Here is a 19,063-nt window from a genome sequence, read left to right on the forward strand (position 1 = left end):
GAGCCATTAAGTGCTTGTGAATAATATAATTAAGGTTGAATTGTTGTCCTGAATAATCACTCTGCTGAGAAGAGCATACTTAGGGGCTGAAGTGGGGTTTTTCTAGAGGAGATACAAGAGTGAAGATGTGACTGCAATAGATAGAACAGGAATTATGTGGGTCTAGGTGGGTTGTAGCTAGAGGAAGAGAGATGACTGAATGGAACAGGCCATTTTGAAGAATTTCATGGAAGTTGGGGATGAGCACATAAATTGGGTGCATTTGGACAAGATGGCTAAAGTCATTCTCAAACAACTCTTCTATTCTGGATTCAGATCCCAGGAGCCAGTTCCACCAGACTTCCTGTCGTAGAGTTGAACAGCTAAGATGTTGCCTTCCAGAGCCAATGAGGAGTATGTTTTACAATTTGCGTCAGTTTTGGTACAGAATCAAATAAAGAGCTCAGAAGAGAAGCAGGCAATTCGGCAAATGACTGCATCATTCAGGTTGGCTCACAATGGGGAAAATAAAGCATTTAGTGATCTGTGTGTTCTGGGTACTTATGTTCTGTATAAGATAGATGATACAAAATCCTCTTCAGAAAGTGTGTGTTCCTGATGTGATTAGCACAGGGAGTTTACTTATCTATTGAGTGAGAATAATAGGTGACATTTGAGTTAATGTACAGTTGTGGTGATGGCCCACTTTGTGGTCATTTGTCAAATTGAGGCTGTTGTGGAAAAAAAAAAAAAGGGTCCCTTCTTTTGCCTCGCCTCTTACTGGTAGCCTGGGGAATGAGGCTGAGTGCATATTAGTAGGTGCCAAGGGTGGGTAACGATGCAGTGTGTGCTGGTGAGTGGCGAAGAGGAATGAGAGATGGAGATGGAGAATAGTAGACAAGCTCCTTAGAAGAGCAGCAATCCTTGTAGGTGGCACTGACTTAGAAGCACTGTTAATTAAGAGTCTCGAGGTTTAGGGTATGAAGTCAAATCAAGGAACTTTTTGCAGGGGATAAGATCTGAAAATTCACTTGAAAGTTTTTATTGTTGGTTGGGTTTTAAATGCTTAGTATTGACACTTGATTACGTTTCTTGAAACGGGGACAAAATGTGCCATGTTCTAGAGAATTTGTAGAGCTAAATCTTAGGATTGTTTGTAATGCTGACATTATGGTTGCTTTCTGGCTAAGTGCTTTACATACGTTACTGTGAATTCTTAAAGCAATGCTATAAGGTGGATATTATTTTAGAGATAAGAAATCTGAAGCCCGGGAGGTTGATAATAGGGCCACAGCTGCATTGCTACTCTGTAGTGGAGCCTGTGTTCAGAACTGGGGTTTTTTTTTTTGACTTGAAAGCTTTTGTTCTTCCCACCCCTTATTTCCTCCTAACTTTCCACAGTAGGGAACAACCAGGTTAGAACTATCGGCACAGTTTAAAAGCTTTGTCACTGTTAACAAAATGGCATCTGTGGCCCTGCTTGGGAATTCTAGCCAGCAATTGAGCAGTGTTTTTCTAACTCTGGCTGGATGGCAAGTGATTCCTCTCAGCATTCTGACCGAAGCGGAGGGAGGCGACAGTCAGTGCCTGAATCATACTGCTGGCCGGCCTTGACTTCAGAGGGCGGTGTTCCTGTGATTGTTCTCAGGTTTTAATTTATACCCCTGCCAAATTGTGTCCAAGTCAGATAGAAAGGTGCACGTGGGTAGTGGGAGAGTATCAGGCGGCTGTGGAGAAGTCTGTTAGGCCAAGGGTGCCTGAGGGCATGTGACTGGGCTCTCCCTGAGGGGTACCTGTTTGCTGACCATCATGCTCAAGATGGCGTCCCTGATATATGATGATGAGACTGGGCAGAATGTAGTTGTTATTTAAAAAAATTGGATTATAGGAGGTTTCTTTTTTGCTCGAAGAATAATCGCAGGCTATAAAGTCATTCAGTGGATAATTTTGAACATCCAGTATTTTTCAGGCACTGTTCTAGGTATTTGAGATTTGTCATTGATTAAAATAGACAAAAATGATGGCCCTCATTGAATTTATGTTTTATCAGATAAATGCTGCTCTTTTAGGGACATATCCTTTAAATCAATTCAGCTCATTTCCTGCATCTCAAATAAGTTACAGTGATCATGAGTCTTAGAGCACAAGGGTGTTTCTGAGGACAGTATGAAGCAGAATATCATACATTTCATTATATATATATATATATATGTGAAGTGGAGATTAAAAAACAGAAGGGTGTGTATTTGAATACCAGCATTAGTCTTTATTGAGGAGTAGGAGGGCATTTGAATGGTTTCTTTTAAAGACAGCTAGAATTTTGACTGGTGGTGATTAATGGGAAATCTATATAAGGTGAAAAGATCCGCAATGTTAAAAAAGTGGGTGTGTTTGGGGAAGATCAAAAGGGTCAGTTTGGGATGAAAACTAGGACAGTAGTTTGGGTGGTAGTGCGGAGGGTAAATTAGCACTGGGATCCTGTTTTTGTAGCAAAAGGGGGGTTTCCTTCAAGACTTATCAGAATGGAAAATTCATGATCTGAACACTTCTTTGAGAGGAAAGACTCGGTAAGACTTTGATCAATTACGTGCTATATACTTTAACTTGAATTACTTTATATACTTTTGAAATGAACTGTCATTTTTTGGAGCAAATTGAGGATTAGTGGGTTTGGGAAAATGCCCAAGTTCACACAAAGAAACAAAGACAGGATTTAAGTACAAATTTATCTGGTTGTGAAATTTTCTTTTCCTGGCAATGGTGTTTGCAATAGTCCAGGTAAGAAGAAACAAGAGCTTGTACAAGGGTGGCGATAGACTGAAAGAAGGAGCTGGAGGTTTAGGAGAATGGGAATATGTTTGAAATGGGTCTTAGACATGGACCTCTCAGTGGAATTTAAGAATGAATTGGAATGAAGGATAGAAGAGAGGAAGGAGTCAGTCATCCTTGGCTATTTAAATACCTAAATATTGAGGTATTTACCTAGCAATACAGTGGCACCATTATTAGAAACTAAGAAGTTGGGTGGAAGAACTGGTTTGTAGAGGAAGAGTGAGCTTGGTTTTGAGCAGGTTTGGTTAGTGGTTTTGGAGGAACATCCAGCTTTCCAGCTGGAAGATTGCAATGCAGTTCTGAGCTCTAGGTCAAAGAATTGGAAGCAGTCAATGCAGAAGTGATTGTTTAATTGCTAATATTATTGGGGGAAGAGATACTGGGCAAGATTCAATAGCTAAGCCAAGATTAGAAGATGGGTCTCAGAGTACAAAAGAACCAACAAAGAATTCAATTCTTATTTTTGAAAAGATAGCCAAGGGAAGAGAAAACAAGTGGTTGACTAGCACTTGATGTGACTGTGATCTTCCCTCATTTATTTGTTTGGATAACCTGTGTTACTTACATAAGTTTCCTAGAATGACTTCTTGCTGTCATGGTAGTGGTGGTGTGTGTTGATGCCTCAGTTCCATGTATCGCTGATGCTCAGAGTGTTGCTGAATTTGTGTTAATGACTCAGACATAGACATTCTTCTTTGGGAATATTTGAGCAATATCTTCTCAAGTCCTGCTTTTAGCAGTTGTTGAGCTGCAAGGTCCATGTGGGTATTTCCCCATTTTCATTCTTCTGTTTTCCATTTAATCCCTGTAGGAAAATGTGGTGCTAAGGGGGTATTGAACAGAAAGGTACTTAGGAATAAGTGATCTTTACACCATCATACACTGGAGCTTGGATCTATGTCTTTCTTATGTTAAAAAGGTAGAAAATCTGTGCAATCCACTTTTGAGATATAATAGAAAAAGGCAAATTCTAGCAAGTGATTCACAGATTACAAGTATCATGAAGAAGAGAAAATGAAGCAAGACTATAATCAGTCCTTATAAATGCTAAGTAAATCCTTGCCTTGCATGTGCAAAAAAAAAAAAATGGTTGTGAAGAGACATGGTGTTCCTTCTAAAGCATCAACATTTTTGACTTTATGAAGTTTATGATGGTTTATGATGTTTTATTTGCCTGAGTGTTCTTTTTTTCCTTGTTCATGGGCTTTTTTTTTTTTTTTGGCAGAGTCTCACCTACAGTAGACATTTAATATATGTTCCATCTATTGTCCTGTGGTCTGCTTCTTCACCAGCTAACTCATTTATCCTCATCAGATATTTAGTGAGTATTCACCATGTACCAAATTTAGTACTAGTTCTTGGGGACAAAACAATGAATAAGAAGTAGTCCTTTCCCTAATGAAGTTCATAACCTAGTGGCACGACAGTGACATCAACAGAGTTTCAGTTCTACTGGATAAGCACAAAAACAGAACTACGCATGACACAGGCTGTAGTGGAGAGGAAAGAGAAAAGGGGGGCAGGCAGAGGTCAGAGGAGCCTTCCGGAAGAAGGAAGCCTCCCTTCCTGTACTTCAGAGATCTCCCGGTATTGATTATTATTATTATTTTTTTTTTTTGCTTTCTCTTATCTTAACCCTCTTCCTCTCTACTGTGTCTTTCCCGCCCACCTTTATGTGTGTTCAAGCCTTCACTATTTTAAGAAAAACAAGTTTCAAGAGTCCTGCATCCCTCTAGTTATTTCCCTGGACTGTTTCCTTCCCCGGCCTCCTTTTCTCTGGCCTTTTACACTCAATTCCCAGGAAACCTGGTCCTCATCTTCCTCGTTATACCAAATTACTCTATTAAATAAAGGCCACAGATGTCATCTTGGTTGCTAAGTCCAATGAAGACTTTCTAGAACTTTTCTTATTTGTCTTGTTAGTTGCATTTGCCACTGTTTACACCTCCTTCATGATCACCCTCTGCAATTGGCTTCTCTGATCCCTCTGTTCTCCTGGTTTTGCTTCTGCTTCTCTGAATGCCCCTTTCAATTGGTTGCACACTCCTCTTCAATAGATAATTAAAAGGTTGGTGATTTTTGAATACCTTGGAGATTGCTTCTAACTTTGGATTCTCTTCCTGAGAAAACTTACCTTCTCTTACATTCTAATATCACATCTGTCCTGAAGGTTGATACTTAATTTTCTGTAGTTGAGTTTAATTTCTGAGCAACAGACCAGACCTACATTTCTGCATTTGATCATTAACTCAACAAATATTTATTGGTGCCCACTATGTGCCAAACACTGTTTTAGAGAAATCGATTCAACAGTGAACGAATAAAATCCTTACCTTTGTGGAACTTCTTTTTTTATTAAACACACACCTGTTTAGTGAAAAACTGCTATGGAGAAAAACAAATTAGACCAGAGAGTATTGGAGTATGGATGGGAGAGTTTATTCCTTATTAGCAGTGGTCAGTGAGTCCCCTCTAGTTAGACGATATTTAAGTGGTGACCTCATTGAAGAGAGGGAGCGTGAGATTTTCAACTATCGGGCGAACATGTTCAGCTGTCACAGGAAAGAGCAAGAGGAAACAGTCATTACCATCTTTCTCCATCATCCTCACCTAGATTGAGTAAGAGATCCCGGATGATGAGACTCTTCTACCCTGGGACCAGAGGTGGATAATTGAGGGAAAAAGTGACTGGTACCACTTCTATATTTTCCCTTCTTACCATTATATTTATCAAATGGGTTCCTTTATTGCTTAATGTAGCTGAATCATATAGGTGGGCTAGGAAGAATTGAAATAGTCTCTATAAATTACTGGTTATCCCAGAAGTCATTTGGCAACAATTATCTTCCTCCACAAAACCTCTCCTCCACCCATGTTCCCTCTGACAGTGACAGGCACTGGCATCTATCCTATTGCCCAAGCCAGGAACATGGGCATCACCCTCCCTCACTCCCATAGCTGATTCATCTCCAAGTTCCTGTAGGTGGCATCTTCTCTCAAGTGTGTGCATCTCCCTCAAACTCTGTTGCCTCTGTGTAAAACCAGTTACTGTTATCTTTCATCTGGACACTCTGCTGATCTCCATTCCTCTTGTTGGGAACTCCTCCAATATATTATTCACCGGCCAGCTGTGGGAGATGCCTCTAAACAGAAATCTGATCTCAAATGCTTCAATGTCTTCTTGTTGACCCTGGGAAAGATCCCATACTACCTCCAACACTCCATAGTCCAGTCAGATTGAGCTATGTATTGTCCCTCAAAGGAGCCACACTCTTTCTAACATAAATGTGATGGCATGCTATTACTGTGTCTGGACCCGCCTTTGTTTCTCTAATACAATTTATCTGATTAGCTTCTACTCAAGTATTGACTTGAATGTCACTGTCTCCAGAAAACACCAATTTTGGTTAAATTGAATGCCTGTTGTAGTGCCTCTGCCCTTTTGGTACTTATTCACAGGCTTTAATAGTTTAATTGCCTAGATCCCCAATAGCATTGCATGCTCTATGAGAAAAGGTTATCTGTGAGACTATTTTATCAATATAGCCTAGTTTCTGGCTCTGAGTGAGGTCTAATAGTCAATTAATCAATGGATGATGAATGAATAAATGAGGTCACATGAGCAAAATTAAAGGTTGAATGAAGTTAGTTAGACAAAATGGTGGTAAAAATGTAGAGGGTGTTCTAGTCTGAGAGCACAACTTAAATAAAGACGCATAAGAGAGAAACATCATGGTGAGTGAGGGAAACTATAAACCATTTGGTGTCTCTGGCTCATAAAACAGAGTATGGAATTAGTGAGACGCTTAGTAGGTAGCTTTGAGAGACCAGTCAAGCCGTAGAAGGCTTGGGAGTCAGAATTAGAGGTTTAGACATGATTTTGTAGGCAATGAAGAGCTCACAAGGTTTGCTTTTAGATTTTTAATGTAGGCAGCTCTATGAAGATTAAATTTGAGGTCAGCAGAATGGAGACAAGAAAGAATGGATAGGAGACTGCTACATGCCTTCCTTCATCTGCCTTGCAATATGGCATATGGTTTTTCTTTTCTTTTTCTTTTTTTTTTTAAGAGAGGCATGTTTATTTATTTAGTTATTTGTTTGTTTTGATTATACAAGCACTGGGTACAGTCAGAAGCGCAGGGGAGGGTGAGAGAATTCACCAGAGCCAGAGCGGGGAGCAGAGCAGGCAGAAGGACCGAAGTACACTGCTGAGGGGAGCAGAGGGCAGCAGGGGAGGTCTGCGCGCCATGTGGGACCCTCCTCTGGTGGCCGGGGGGCAGCCGGGGATCGAACCGGCGCCGCAGAGGCCGCGGGCAGTTTCGCAACCCAGCGCTCAACCGCTGCGCCACCGGGGAGGCCCGGCATATGGTTTTTCATCCCCATTCCTAATACTAAAATTTTATGGTAGTCAGAATTTTAAGATGACCACCCTCATCTCTGCTTGCTGCTGTCACTTTGTGGTTATGTTACATTAATGGCAAAAGGGAGTTTTGCAGTTGAAATTAAGGTTGTTCATGAATTTAAAATAGATTATCTGGTTTGGGCTAAAATCACATGACCTTGACTTAAAATTTTTTAAAAATTTGTGAAGAGTGGGCCTCCCCTGTGGCTCAGCGGTTGAGCGCTGGGCTGCGAAGCTGCCTGTAGCCTCTGCAGTGCCGGTTCGATCCCTGGCCATTGGGTGAGGGCCCCACATGGTGCGCAGACCTCTCCTGCTGCCCGCTGCTCCCCTCAGCAGTGTACTTCATCAGTCTGCCTGCTCTGCTCTCCCCTCTGGCTCTGGTGAATTCTCTCACCCTCCCATGCTTCTGACTGTACCCAGTGCTTGTATAAATAAATAAATAAATAAATAAATCTTTAAAAAAATATGTGAAGAAAAAAATTATACATTTTCTCTCATAATTCAATTGTCAAAACGTTTACAGCAATCATTTGGGGGCATAGCCTTCTACATGTGCTTATCTGAATAGAAATAGATACCTTTTTTTCTTTTTACAAGTAAGATTGAACTGACAGGCTATCTTCATAACCTGCCATTTGCATTTACTCTGTTGGATGGCATCTCATGACAATGGGGATGAGCCATCTGGCCAGCCTTCTCTCCCTCTCTCCCTCCTTCTTTCCTTCCTTTCTTTTTTCTTTAAACAAATCAAAACACCCACCACCATATATTATAGACCCCACTCCTTGTTCCCACCCACCACCCTCTTCACCTCTGGTAACCTCATTTCAATTTCAAAGTTCACTGATCTATTCTTTTTTCTTTTATATTCTCAGTTCCTTTGTATTTCACATAAAGATGAAATCATCCAATATTTGTCTTTATCTTTCTGATTAATTTTGTTTCATGTAATCCCCTCTGGTTCCTTCCATTTTCATGGAAATAGCATCATTTCATCTTTCCTTATAGTTGAATAGTATCCCATTAAATATATATACATCTTCTTTGTCCAATCATGTGTCAGTGGGCATGTAGGTTATTTCCACATTGTAATTGTAAATAATGCCTAAAAAGTTATGGTGCATAAAACTCTTTGAGTTGATGATTTTACATTCTTTGGACAATTACCCAGAAGGGTGATATGATTGCTGGATCACATGGTAGCTCTAATTTTAGTTTTCGAGGAAGGTCCATACCACTTTCCAAAATGGCAGTATTAATTTACATTCCCATCAATAATCTGTAAAGGTTCCTCTTTAGTTACATCCTCACCAATATTTGTGTAGTGGTCTTTTTGATGTAAGCTATTCACGCGGGTGAGAGAATGTCTCATTGTGTGATGATGAGCATTTGTTCCTATGTCTGTTGGCCATCTCTTGGCCCCTTTGGAAAAGTATCTATTCAGATCTTCTTTTTTAATTGGGTGGTTTGAGCGTTTGTTATTAAATTGGATGAGTTCTGGCATGATATCTTTAAAATTAGAGCTTCCTCTGACTTGTTACAGAAGCCAAAGAAGAATAAAGCATGAGAAGGATTCAGAAGATGAAATTTTCTGTTGTTGACTTTGAAGATGGAGGGGTTTGTCAGGGGAAGGAACTGAGAGTGACCTCTAAAGTCTAAGAGATGACCCAGGCTGAACGCAAGCAAGGATACAGGGTCCTGGAACTACAACCACAATGAAATGAATACAGCCAACAAGGAAGTGGATTATTTCTTAGAGCCTTTAGCTAAGAACTCAAGCCAGTCTACATCTTGATTCCAGCCTTCTGCTACCCAGTGAAGTGAACCCAACCTGATATGCTGAACTTCTGACTGCATAGCTGAGCTAATCGACGGGTGTCATTTTTAGGAGCTGAGTTTGTGGTAATTTGTCAGTTAGTAATGGAAAATCCAATGCAAATTCCTACAAGATACCCCTGTGCTACTATCAGCTTTTCATGGAAGAGTATTAGTCATAATTTTTGCTTGCTTGCTTTGGGAACAATTCCTTTAAGAGTGCATTGTTATGAAAGGATAGCTAATATTAGGACCCCAGAGTTTCAGCAGTATCCTGCACACTCAACACCATTTGATATCTCATTTAATGCCTACAAGCACCTCAAGTGAAAGGCACTAGTGACTATCCCCGTTTCACAGATGAAGCGCAGAGAAGCTATGTAACCTGATCAAAGTCACTCAACTAGTAATTGGCAGATGGATCTTGACCCCAGGCTACCTTATTCTGCCATATAGACAGACCTGTCAAAGGTTTAGTGCTCTCATTAATATCGTAATACTGAGATCCCATTTTATACAGGGAAGGGTCTGGCAAGCTAGGTTATAAATGTCAGATTGGACAATGGGAACCCTTTTCAGGTTCACGTTGGGTGCCCTTTCTGTTTGAGGTAGATGAAGGAATCATCTTGGGCATGAGATCGATTTACTTTCTTCTGGGTTTTGTTGTAACCTGGACAAGAAGAAGGAAGGAGAAAATGAAAAACAGTTAGAGGGAAATGGTTAGAAGCAATAAAAAAGTGGGGCTTGATGTGGGTTTAAAAGTAGAGGTTTGGTCACAGATGTATCCAATTTAGCAATTCCATGTTTCATGTCCATTCAAGCGCAGGCAGGTATCCTTTCTTCATATGTTCTAGAGAGCTTGAGGCTGTCTGCCCTGTGCCAAGAAAAAAAAAGCAATTAAATATTTTAATATTTCCTGTCTATAAACTGCTCCCTGTTTTATTACTTCAAATGCACTGGATTTAAAAGGAGGTGTGAAAGACTCCTGAGCCATTAATAAAAGGCTGCAGCTGCTCCAGGAGAGCAGCATGATGTGTTTTTCAAAGGCGTGTGTTTGGTCTGAGCACCTCAGTCCAGGGCCTGTTGATTTATGCCAGTCCTGAAACTGACATAGAAGCAGAGGTGAACACTTACAGTGCTTCCGGAATAGATTTGACAGAATACAGACAATGAGTTCTTTTCCTTGGAGAACATATAGAGGAATAAAGGGGAGACATGTGAAAGCATCACTTTAGAAGTTACGGTGCAAAATAAGAATCAGCATTAAAAAAATGCAAGCTTTTCCCGGAGTCTGTGGTGAATTTCATGGGGTGTGTTTGTGAGATTTCTGTTCTTAGATGAATAGAACAAACAGTAGGGGTTGAGTGATTTATTTGAGTCTTTGAGGGCTTTAAATAGAGACATGCCCTAAAGTGAAAGGGTAAAAACCAAGATGTTCTATATTTTTTTGTGATCAACTGAACAAAACTAAAAACCAAAGGCTTTAAACTTTATTTTAAAAAGATGTTCAGTTTTGCCTTTCAGGGATGGTGTGTAATAGAAGTCAAAGGATGAGAAAATTGGAGATATGTTCATCCCAGCGAGCCTTTGGTGAGCACTACTGCCTGCAAGTCTCTGCTTGGTGCTAGGCAGGATGGAGAAAACCTCTGCCCTCACACTTGGTTTAGGGAGGCAATTTGGCCTTCTGCATGGACATGTCAGAATGTTCCTCAACATGCTGGAAAGCTGTTTCCTAAACTTCAGTCATTCCCAGACCACTTTTCCAATTATGGTTGTGAACCACCTTATTATTTGCTGAATAAAGAAAGAGTCAGTCTATAGTTAACTTAAATTCACTTGCATTTGAAGCAATAATGTCTATGAAATCATGGGTCTGGTGTGCTAGTTAAGCCTTGGAAATGCACCTTCAAGTAAATAAAGTTTAATAATATCCTTTTCTGAAACCATTTGGTCCAGATGTATTTAGAAATTTAGCACATTTTTGGATTTTACAAAGGTAATAAGGTGCCATGTGCTGTATCTTAGGTAACACTGCTGTGTGGGTAACATCCTGTAATTCAACATTAGCTCGTACAACAGTGAAGCACATGAGTATTCACACTAAGTAGAGTGTGGGACAAGTAAAGGTGATAAATAGCTTCATGTCAGTTTAGGTCGATTGGAAAATTGCTTCTCATGGCTTTTTCGATTTCATAACTGCAGATAATGAATTGTGGATCTGTAAGTACCACTAAAAGAAATCAGTGAAAAGAAGTCTGTATACCACAATAAATGTTTGTGGTTCAGTAAATTCAATGCATGAATTATTGAACCTTCCTTTTAGATATCTATCTGGGCTAAACTAAAAGAAATCTTTTTGTGGAAATATAAATGTAACATACCTTGAGTAAAGAACTTAAAAAACACCTATCCCTGTTTCTCTTTATATTTATATCTATTCATGTAACCATCATCCAGATAGAATATAGAACACTTCTAGTATCCAAAAGCATCTGTGGGTCCCTTTCTAGTCAAGTGTCCTTCCAGCCCCAACCAGAGTAACTACTGTTTTGAGTTCTATGAGTGAATTCATATAAATGGAATCATAGACTGTAGACTCTTCCTCTGTCTTCTTTAACTTAACATAATGTCTGAAAGATTCTTTCATGTTACTGTTTTATTCATGGTCATTCCTTTGTTGCTGTTGTATAGTATTCCATGTTAACGTTAACAACCTCTTCGAGTAGTACATTTCAATATTTTAAGCTAATGTTCTTTGGGGTTGAAGTGTTACCTTTATTTTTAAATGACAGTCACATTAAGACAACTTTTATCGGGATTTGAAAGTAGTTGACGTCCACAGAACTCACCAAGACGCCGTTCCTTCTCAACTAATGGAGAAAACACGATTCATGTTGTGGTGCTATAGATAAATTGTGGTTAGATTCATTTCCCATCTTGTTTTTACCACTTTGAGGATTGAATACAAGCTGCTGGCTTCATCAAATAAAAGGAGAGACCAGGAGATTTTGAAGAAACATTTTGATTTAATATTTCGATAGTGTAAAACTTTAGAAGAGGAAATGAAAAACCCATATTGCTATATAGCTAGATTATGATAAAACATGAAAGACTTTAAAATGAATTTTATACTTAATTTGGGATGGTGTTTTATGTTCAGACCAGCTGTTTGTGGACTAGAGTGAGCAGGGATGAGTTGGGAGTAATTGTAGGCACTTTTCTCCTTCCTCTGGAGTTACTTCACAGCCTGGCTTCATTTAAAACACTTGAGTTCATGTGAATTACTGAAACAGGAGAAGGACTCATTCTCAAAATACAAAAGCACATTCCAGAAGCTAATAGCATTGTCAGACTTCTGTCGCTTTAGATTGATATGGGGAATTGAAAGCTGAGTGACCCAAGACAAGTTGGAAACTAATACGCTGGGGTTTTCATAAAACACCAAGAGTTGGCTTTAGAAAGGCTCATTGATATTAAAAAAAAGAGATTTTGTACTGGCATTTGATTCATGTTTTCTCATGAGAGGCAAAATAGCAAACTATCCTGTAGGTTTTGAGATCAGAGAGATAGGGTATAGAATTCTGGCTCTGTTATGTTATTTTTTAGCTGTGCAATCATAGTTAATTACATTGACATCTCTGATTCTCAAATTTGATTTTGCTTGTTTTTTTCTTTACAAGCAGCATAATCACAAGTGAACCATCTCAGGAAAGAAAGTGCCAATCAATTTTAAAGTAAGAGATAAGGTAGATTAAAGAGCCTCTAATTTCATCAAACAAGGAAGTCCAACACTCAGTTGACCAACCGATATGTTTCTACAGTATTTTATTTAGGGGCTCAGGTACGTTGTGAGTCAAGAATGGCTCTGATTCTTTGGCAGTTTTCAGGGCACTTTCAATAAAAGGGCCCATCATACTTGGTTTGAATGACTTTCCCAAGTACTCTGCAAAATATAACAGAAGTAACCACGTGAATGTATATTCTGGTCCTTACTCTTTAGGTTGAATACTGAGATAGTTCATAGAGAGTTAATTGTCTGAGAGACTGAGTATGTTTTTCCCCAAAGAGAGAAAAGGGTGGGGGTATAGAAACACAAGTGAGTATTCATTACATGTAATTGAAAGCTAATCATGTCTTCGTAGATAACTACTCTCCAGAAAAAACCAGTCAAACCACTTAAAACCATTCACAAAGCTCGCTGGCCAGTTAGGACAACAATGCTGAAAAAAATTGCTATGCTTCATTTATTTAATTATAGCTTGTTTTATTGACTGCCTGATGATTAGTGCAGATTCAAATCCAGGGCCAGGATTTGATTTTTTTCCTCATCAAATTCTTTTTCTCTACTCCCTTCTACAAACAGAAGAACATTTATCACAAGAAGTATACACCAAGACTTCAAAGAGCACCACTGGATTGGAAGCAAAGTGAATTTGACTTTGGTCTTTGCCAAGAATTGCTAGACTCCTTTGGCTGTGGTTTGGGGAAGGCAGGTAATAGAACACCAATTTGATTTTAAGGCCAGCGATGAGGAAGACAGGCCCTACCCCTCATAAAATATTTTCTTTTTGTTCTGCTATGTAGAATACAAATCTTTTTTTTTTCCCTGCAAAAATTATTAAAAATGCAGCTTTCCATGAAAAATTGTGAGAGATCTGAGATTTAACGCTTTCTGATTTGGAAAATAGTGACTCCCTATCCATCCAAATACTTGGTGTCTACTAGTCTTTTGGTTCTTATTTCTCCACTTTAAGATAAGTTCTATAAATATTTTTGAAAACTGGAAATATTCAGGCACAACGGTTTGTGCCTTGTGTAAAAGGAATGTGCTCTAGTCACGTTCAAGTTCTCTATTGATGAATCTTACTTTTCTGAATTTTGCTCCCTTAAAATATTTTGCATCTTGGGCCTCCCTGATAGTGCAAGGGGTTAAGTACCATAGGGTGGCGCAGCGGTTGAGCGCTGGGTTGCGAGGTTGCCCGCAGCCTCTGCAGCGCCGGTTCGATCCCCGATCCCCAGCGGCTCCCGGGCCACTGGAGGAGGGTCCCGCATGGCGCGCAGACCTCTCCTGGGGCCCGCTGCTCCCCTCAGCAGTGTACTTCAGTCCATCTGCCTGCTCTGCTCCCCGCTCTGTCTCTGGTGAATTCTCTCACCCTCCTGTGCTTCTGACTGTACCCAGTGCTTGTATAAATAAATAAATAAATCTTTAAAAAAAAAAAAAAGCACCATACTATGAAGCAATCCATAGCCTCTGCAGCACGAGTTCCATCTCCGGCTGGCCAGGGAGCGACCCACATGGCACAGCAGACCTCTCCTGTCTCGCCTGCTGCTCCCCTCAGCAGTGTACTTTGGTCAATCTGCCTGTTCTGCTCCCCACTCTGTCTCTGGTGAATCCTCTCATCCCACTGCATCTCTGGCCTGCACCCCAGATCTTGTATGCATAAATAAATAAATCTTTAAAAAAAAACCAAATATTTTGCACCTTAATGAAGAATTTATGTTTCAAAATAGGGCTTAAGGTAAGGAATCGCCTCACTGCCCAGTTTTTAAACTGCATGCATGATGGCTCTCGTGAGATGCTAAAATGGCAGAGTCAATAATTTTTACTAAAGATATATGTTCGTTTCCTTTTAAAGACCTATAAAGCAATTATTTCTACAGATGAAAGAATGAGTTAGGTTCTGGGTTTTCATGACCAAGTTAAGTAATTCAGAACTTTGGTGTTAACAATGAAAGTGAGATTCCCTTTCATGGAAGGCCCATTCAAAGCTGATGATTCTAGTCTGGCTAATCCAACAGGTTTTTATTTCTTAAACCTTTGAGTGCTGTGAGTCAGAGGGAGAGGAAGAAAGAGGGAGGACATGAGCTCACTATGGAGAGGCTGATATTAGCAGAGAAGGGAGGGATTGTTTTTTTGGACCCACACCAGAGAAAGGAGTGGCTGCTATTGCAACATGAAAATATGAGTGCTGTGGAGGAGAGGCTGAGCTGTTTGTGGGGTCGGCTGGAAGGCCCCAAACCTGATCTGCCTCAGGGAGCAGCCACTGGTTTCCAGCTGAAAGAGTGAACTGATTGGGAATCTTTTTATTTTTTGCCTTTCTCTGCCTGGAAAGGTGACTTGAGAGGAGAAAGTTCCCCCCCTCTGCCCTTGACTCACCTATACCATATTTGTTTTCATCTGCTGCCTTCCAAAGGGAGACCACACTGGTGAACTCACCTGGATTCAGGAGCCAAAATAGCACCTAAGAGTTTGAGCAAGTAAAGGTCTGCCTGTGGGTGTCGACAGTGGCCAACACTGAATGCCAGGCTGCTTTAGGGGTGGTGCCGACCCCTGAGTCTCACATTGCAGTCATGTGTAGATACTTTCTCCCTCCACTTCATATGCTCAAACTTAAGTGACTTAAGGGTTCACATTCTCCATGAGCTCATTTTTAGCAGGTTTGCTCATCAAATGGAAAAGAACTGCACTGAGATTGCATCTCTTTATTCCACTCTAGACAAGTTAAGAGAGGACATTTTTCATATAGGTAGCAGAAGTGCAACCTTCACTAACTCAGGCTGAAGAAAAAGGCAATGGATAGAGCTGAGACTGTAGGAGCATGGAAGACCATGGTCATCTCTCCAAGACTTTCTCTTCTAGCTTTCACTTCTGCTTCTTTCAAGGTCCTGCCTGCCTCCTCCACAAGGTCCCCCTGCTCTGATTCAGAGCCCAAGTCTTGACACCAGAGAGGGATTGTCCCTTTTCCTTAAGTCCCACTATTTGAGTTTGGTTCAGATCCCACATGACCTCTCTGACCAATGGATGGGTTACTGGGATTGGTAGCTCTCAAGACTGTGGGATGTGGTGGGAGAGGAATGTTTCCCAAAAGCAGTTGGACATAGGGGTGAGGTGGGACATGCCAAACAAGGAAGAGTTGCTGAAAGATAAGATAGGACATGAAATGGACTGCAAAATTTCAGTTGAGCCTGGATCTGAAAAATCTGTCAACTTATACAATGAAACATTGATTAGCTTAGGGTGGATGGTAAAAATTTATAACTAGATCTCTGTTAAACTTTTAGCCTTTGTTATAGGAGGGCGTATATAGTACTGAGTGTTCATTTCATGATGAGATGACAAGCAAAAGCAAAAGACTTGTTACCCTCACATTCATGCCCTACACTAGAGCAAAATGAATTTGGCTGATTTCTTTTGAAATAAAGTAAAGGTCTCTGATGACTCAATGCGAACTTTGGGTTAAATCCAGAGGTAGCGAATGCCCAGAAAGGGAGAATGTCTAAGCATTAGGGTTCTGGTCTCTGAGGGTGACTTACTCTTGGTGGTGTCAGTCACTTGGGATTTTTAAAACACTTCAGCAAATTTAATCACTTTGTGGAATGCCTGTAAACTATACTTATAAGGGGGCAACATAACACTTAGTTTTAGTGTTTTCTCTTAATGTTTGCTATTTACCATTGATACCATCTTTAAATGGGTTATGGACATGGTTTTGATTAAAAAATTCCCTGAATAGTTCCACTAAGGAAAAATAGTGTAGTTAAGTCCAGGTTTTTTAAGTCTAGTGAAAGACTAGCTCAAAGAGCAGGGGGAGATCATTTGAAGCATTAAACTGGTTTTTGAAAACATCCAGATCCAGGAGTAGGAACAATCTTAATGATATTGAGAAAAGATTTTGGATAAAAGATTTTCTTTTATACCAGAAAAGATTTCTTGGATAAAAAAGTGGAACAGAGAGCAGGCCATGTTTGGAAAGTGTCACCAGTAAACCAGCAGCCCCCGGAAGACCCGCAGAATCCAGGGATGTCTGCCTAGGATCTGGGCTTCTGTGGGGCTGATGGTTGCTCCCCACAGTCTGTGTCCTCGTGCTTCCCATATGGGTGACACAGAATGTTAACCCTAATCCCACTCTTACAAAATAAGGGAAGATGAGTCTAGTTGTCTGAGAGTCCTTCAGTTCAGGACAAAGAATTAGGTGGCATGCTGGGAGGTATGCCTTAGAGTTGAGAGCCTGTGGTTTTCAAATGGAAATATGCATAAAATCCATGCAGATCTTAGGTGTGAATTGTCTCCTTATGAGGAGTTATTTAGTTGATTCATTTAAGTTTACTCTGAAAGCACGCATCAGTTGAATTTTTTATGTTGCAAGCACACTTACTAATAACCCAAAGGGTTTTTAATGCAAAACAACTGATCAAAATAAATTTGTAACAAATTGTGCACTGAGAGAATAAAAATTAATAGCTTCTTATTAGTTAACATAAACACCCATAGAGTAAATACAACCCTCTGGCTACGGTAGGGATGAAGCACAATCTTTGACAGGAGTTAAATCATTAAACTTTATGCTAAGGTTTACCTACAATAATGTCTCCATCCTGGGTATGCTACTTTTCCTTTGGATGACACTAGATCTGAACTGCTCCACTTTACAGGAAACACACAGTATTTTGCAGTAACTCCTAGTCTGTCTGCAATTACTCAGGCCTTGCAACACAGCATCCTGCCATTGCAGCTACCCAAAACTAAACAATTGCATCTCCAGTGCTGTGTTTCTTTTACTCTGTTTTCAGTTACTCTTACACAAAAATATATATAAAATAAGTTGAATTCCTTTGCACATTTTATGTGAACCTTCATACACTGACCCAGGTTACTCTTTCCAACTTTGTGGTCATCCCACTGCGTCAGAAGATGGTCCCAGTCAGCCTGGGATACCTAGCATTACACTTGGAAGTTTTGTGTTTGCATTTGTACTCTTATTGCCTTTGTTGTCAGCCTGTGAGCCCTTCTATAGCCTTCTGAGCACAGAATAATTGTCACTTTCTCTGTGAAATATTGGATGGCTCCGAACATCCTCTTGACTAAATAAAATTCTGTAGGGCCTCCCCTGGTGGCATAGTGGTTGAGCACTGGGCTGCGAAGCTACCCACAGCCTCTGCAGCACTGGTTTGATCCCTGGCCACCAGAGAGGGTCCCACATGGCGCGCAGACCTCTCCGGCCACGCCCGCTGCTCCCCTCAGCAGTGTATTTTGTCAGTCTGCCTGTTCTGTTGCTCGCTCTGTCTTTGGTGAATTCTCTCACCCTCCCGTGCTTCTGACTGTACCCAGTGCTTGTATAAATAAAGAAATCTTTAAAAATAAATAAATAAAATCATAAATTCTAAAAAATAAAATAAATAAAATTCTGTAAAGCTTAGAATATGCTGCTGATAATAGTAGAGTACAGTCAGATATGGGCTCAAAAATGTGTCATGTTTAAAGCACATTTATTTCTCCCACTGCCTTTTCTCTCTTCCCCTCTCTCCTTCCTCTGTCTTCTCTCTCTCTCCATCTTTGCCTCCCTCCCTTCCTTTGGAAAATTAACTTCAACCACACACCTGTGACTTTTTATGTCTAATGCCTACCCAACACCTACACTTGGATGTTTAATAGAAAACTAAAAGTCATTGTGTTTCAAAAAATGAGGGGAGTTTTGGATCTCCCTAACTCTTCCTCCAAATTTGTTTTTCCCTCATTCTTTCCCAGATATCAGGTGATGGCAACTCCATCCTTCCAATTGGTCTAGTGGAAAAATTTGGAGTCATTTTTGACTTTCTTTTGGGGGATCTCACACTCACATCTAGTCTGTTGAGAAAAAATGTTGGCCTTACCTTCAGTATATACCTAGAACCTAACCTCATTTCATCCCCTCGATGCTATCACCATATTTACTAGAATACAGTAGCCTCGAATACATTTTTTTTTAATTCCAAAGCATTTTGCACCTCTACATAATTTACATCCTTATTGTTTTATTTTTGCTATCTTCTTTTCCTTCCCTCCCTCAATCTAGAATGTAAACTCCAGAGGGACCCATACTCACTTTTTATCCCTGTTGTATCTCTAGGAACTGGAACAGGGCCAGATAATAAATACATAATAAATAATTGTAAGTAAATTGGAATTTGACGCATGATGAAGAGACGGTGTTGCTGGTAGGTCTTGCCCAACCTTCCTTGGAGAAGGATCACAGCGGGTCTTCATGCAGTGACAGA

The sequence above is a fragment of the Talpa europaea genome (genome assembly GCF_964194135.1).
Source record: "Talpa europaea genome assembly, chromosome: 15".
NCBI lineage: Eukaryota > Metazoa > Chordata > Mammalia > Eulipotyphla > Talpidae > Talpa > Talpa europaea.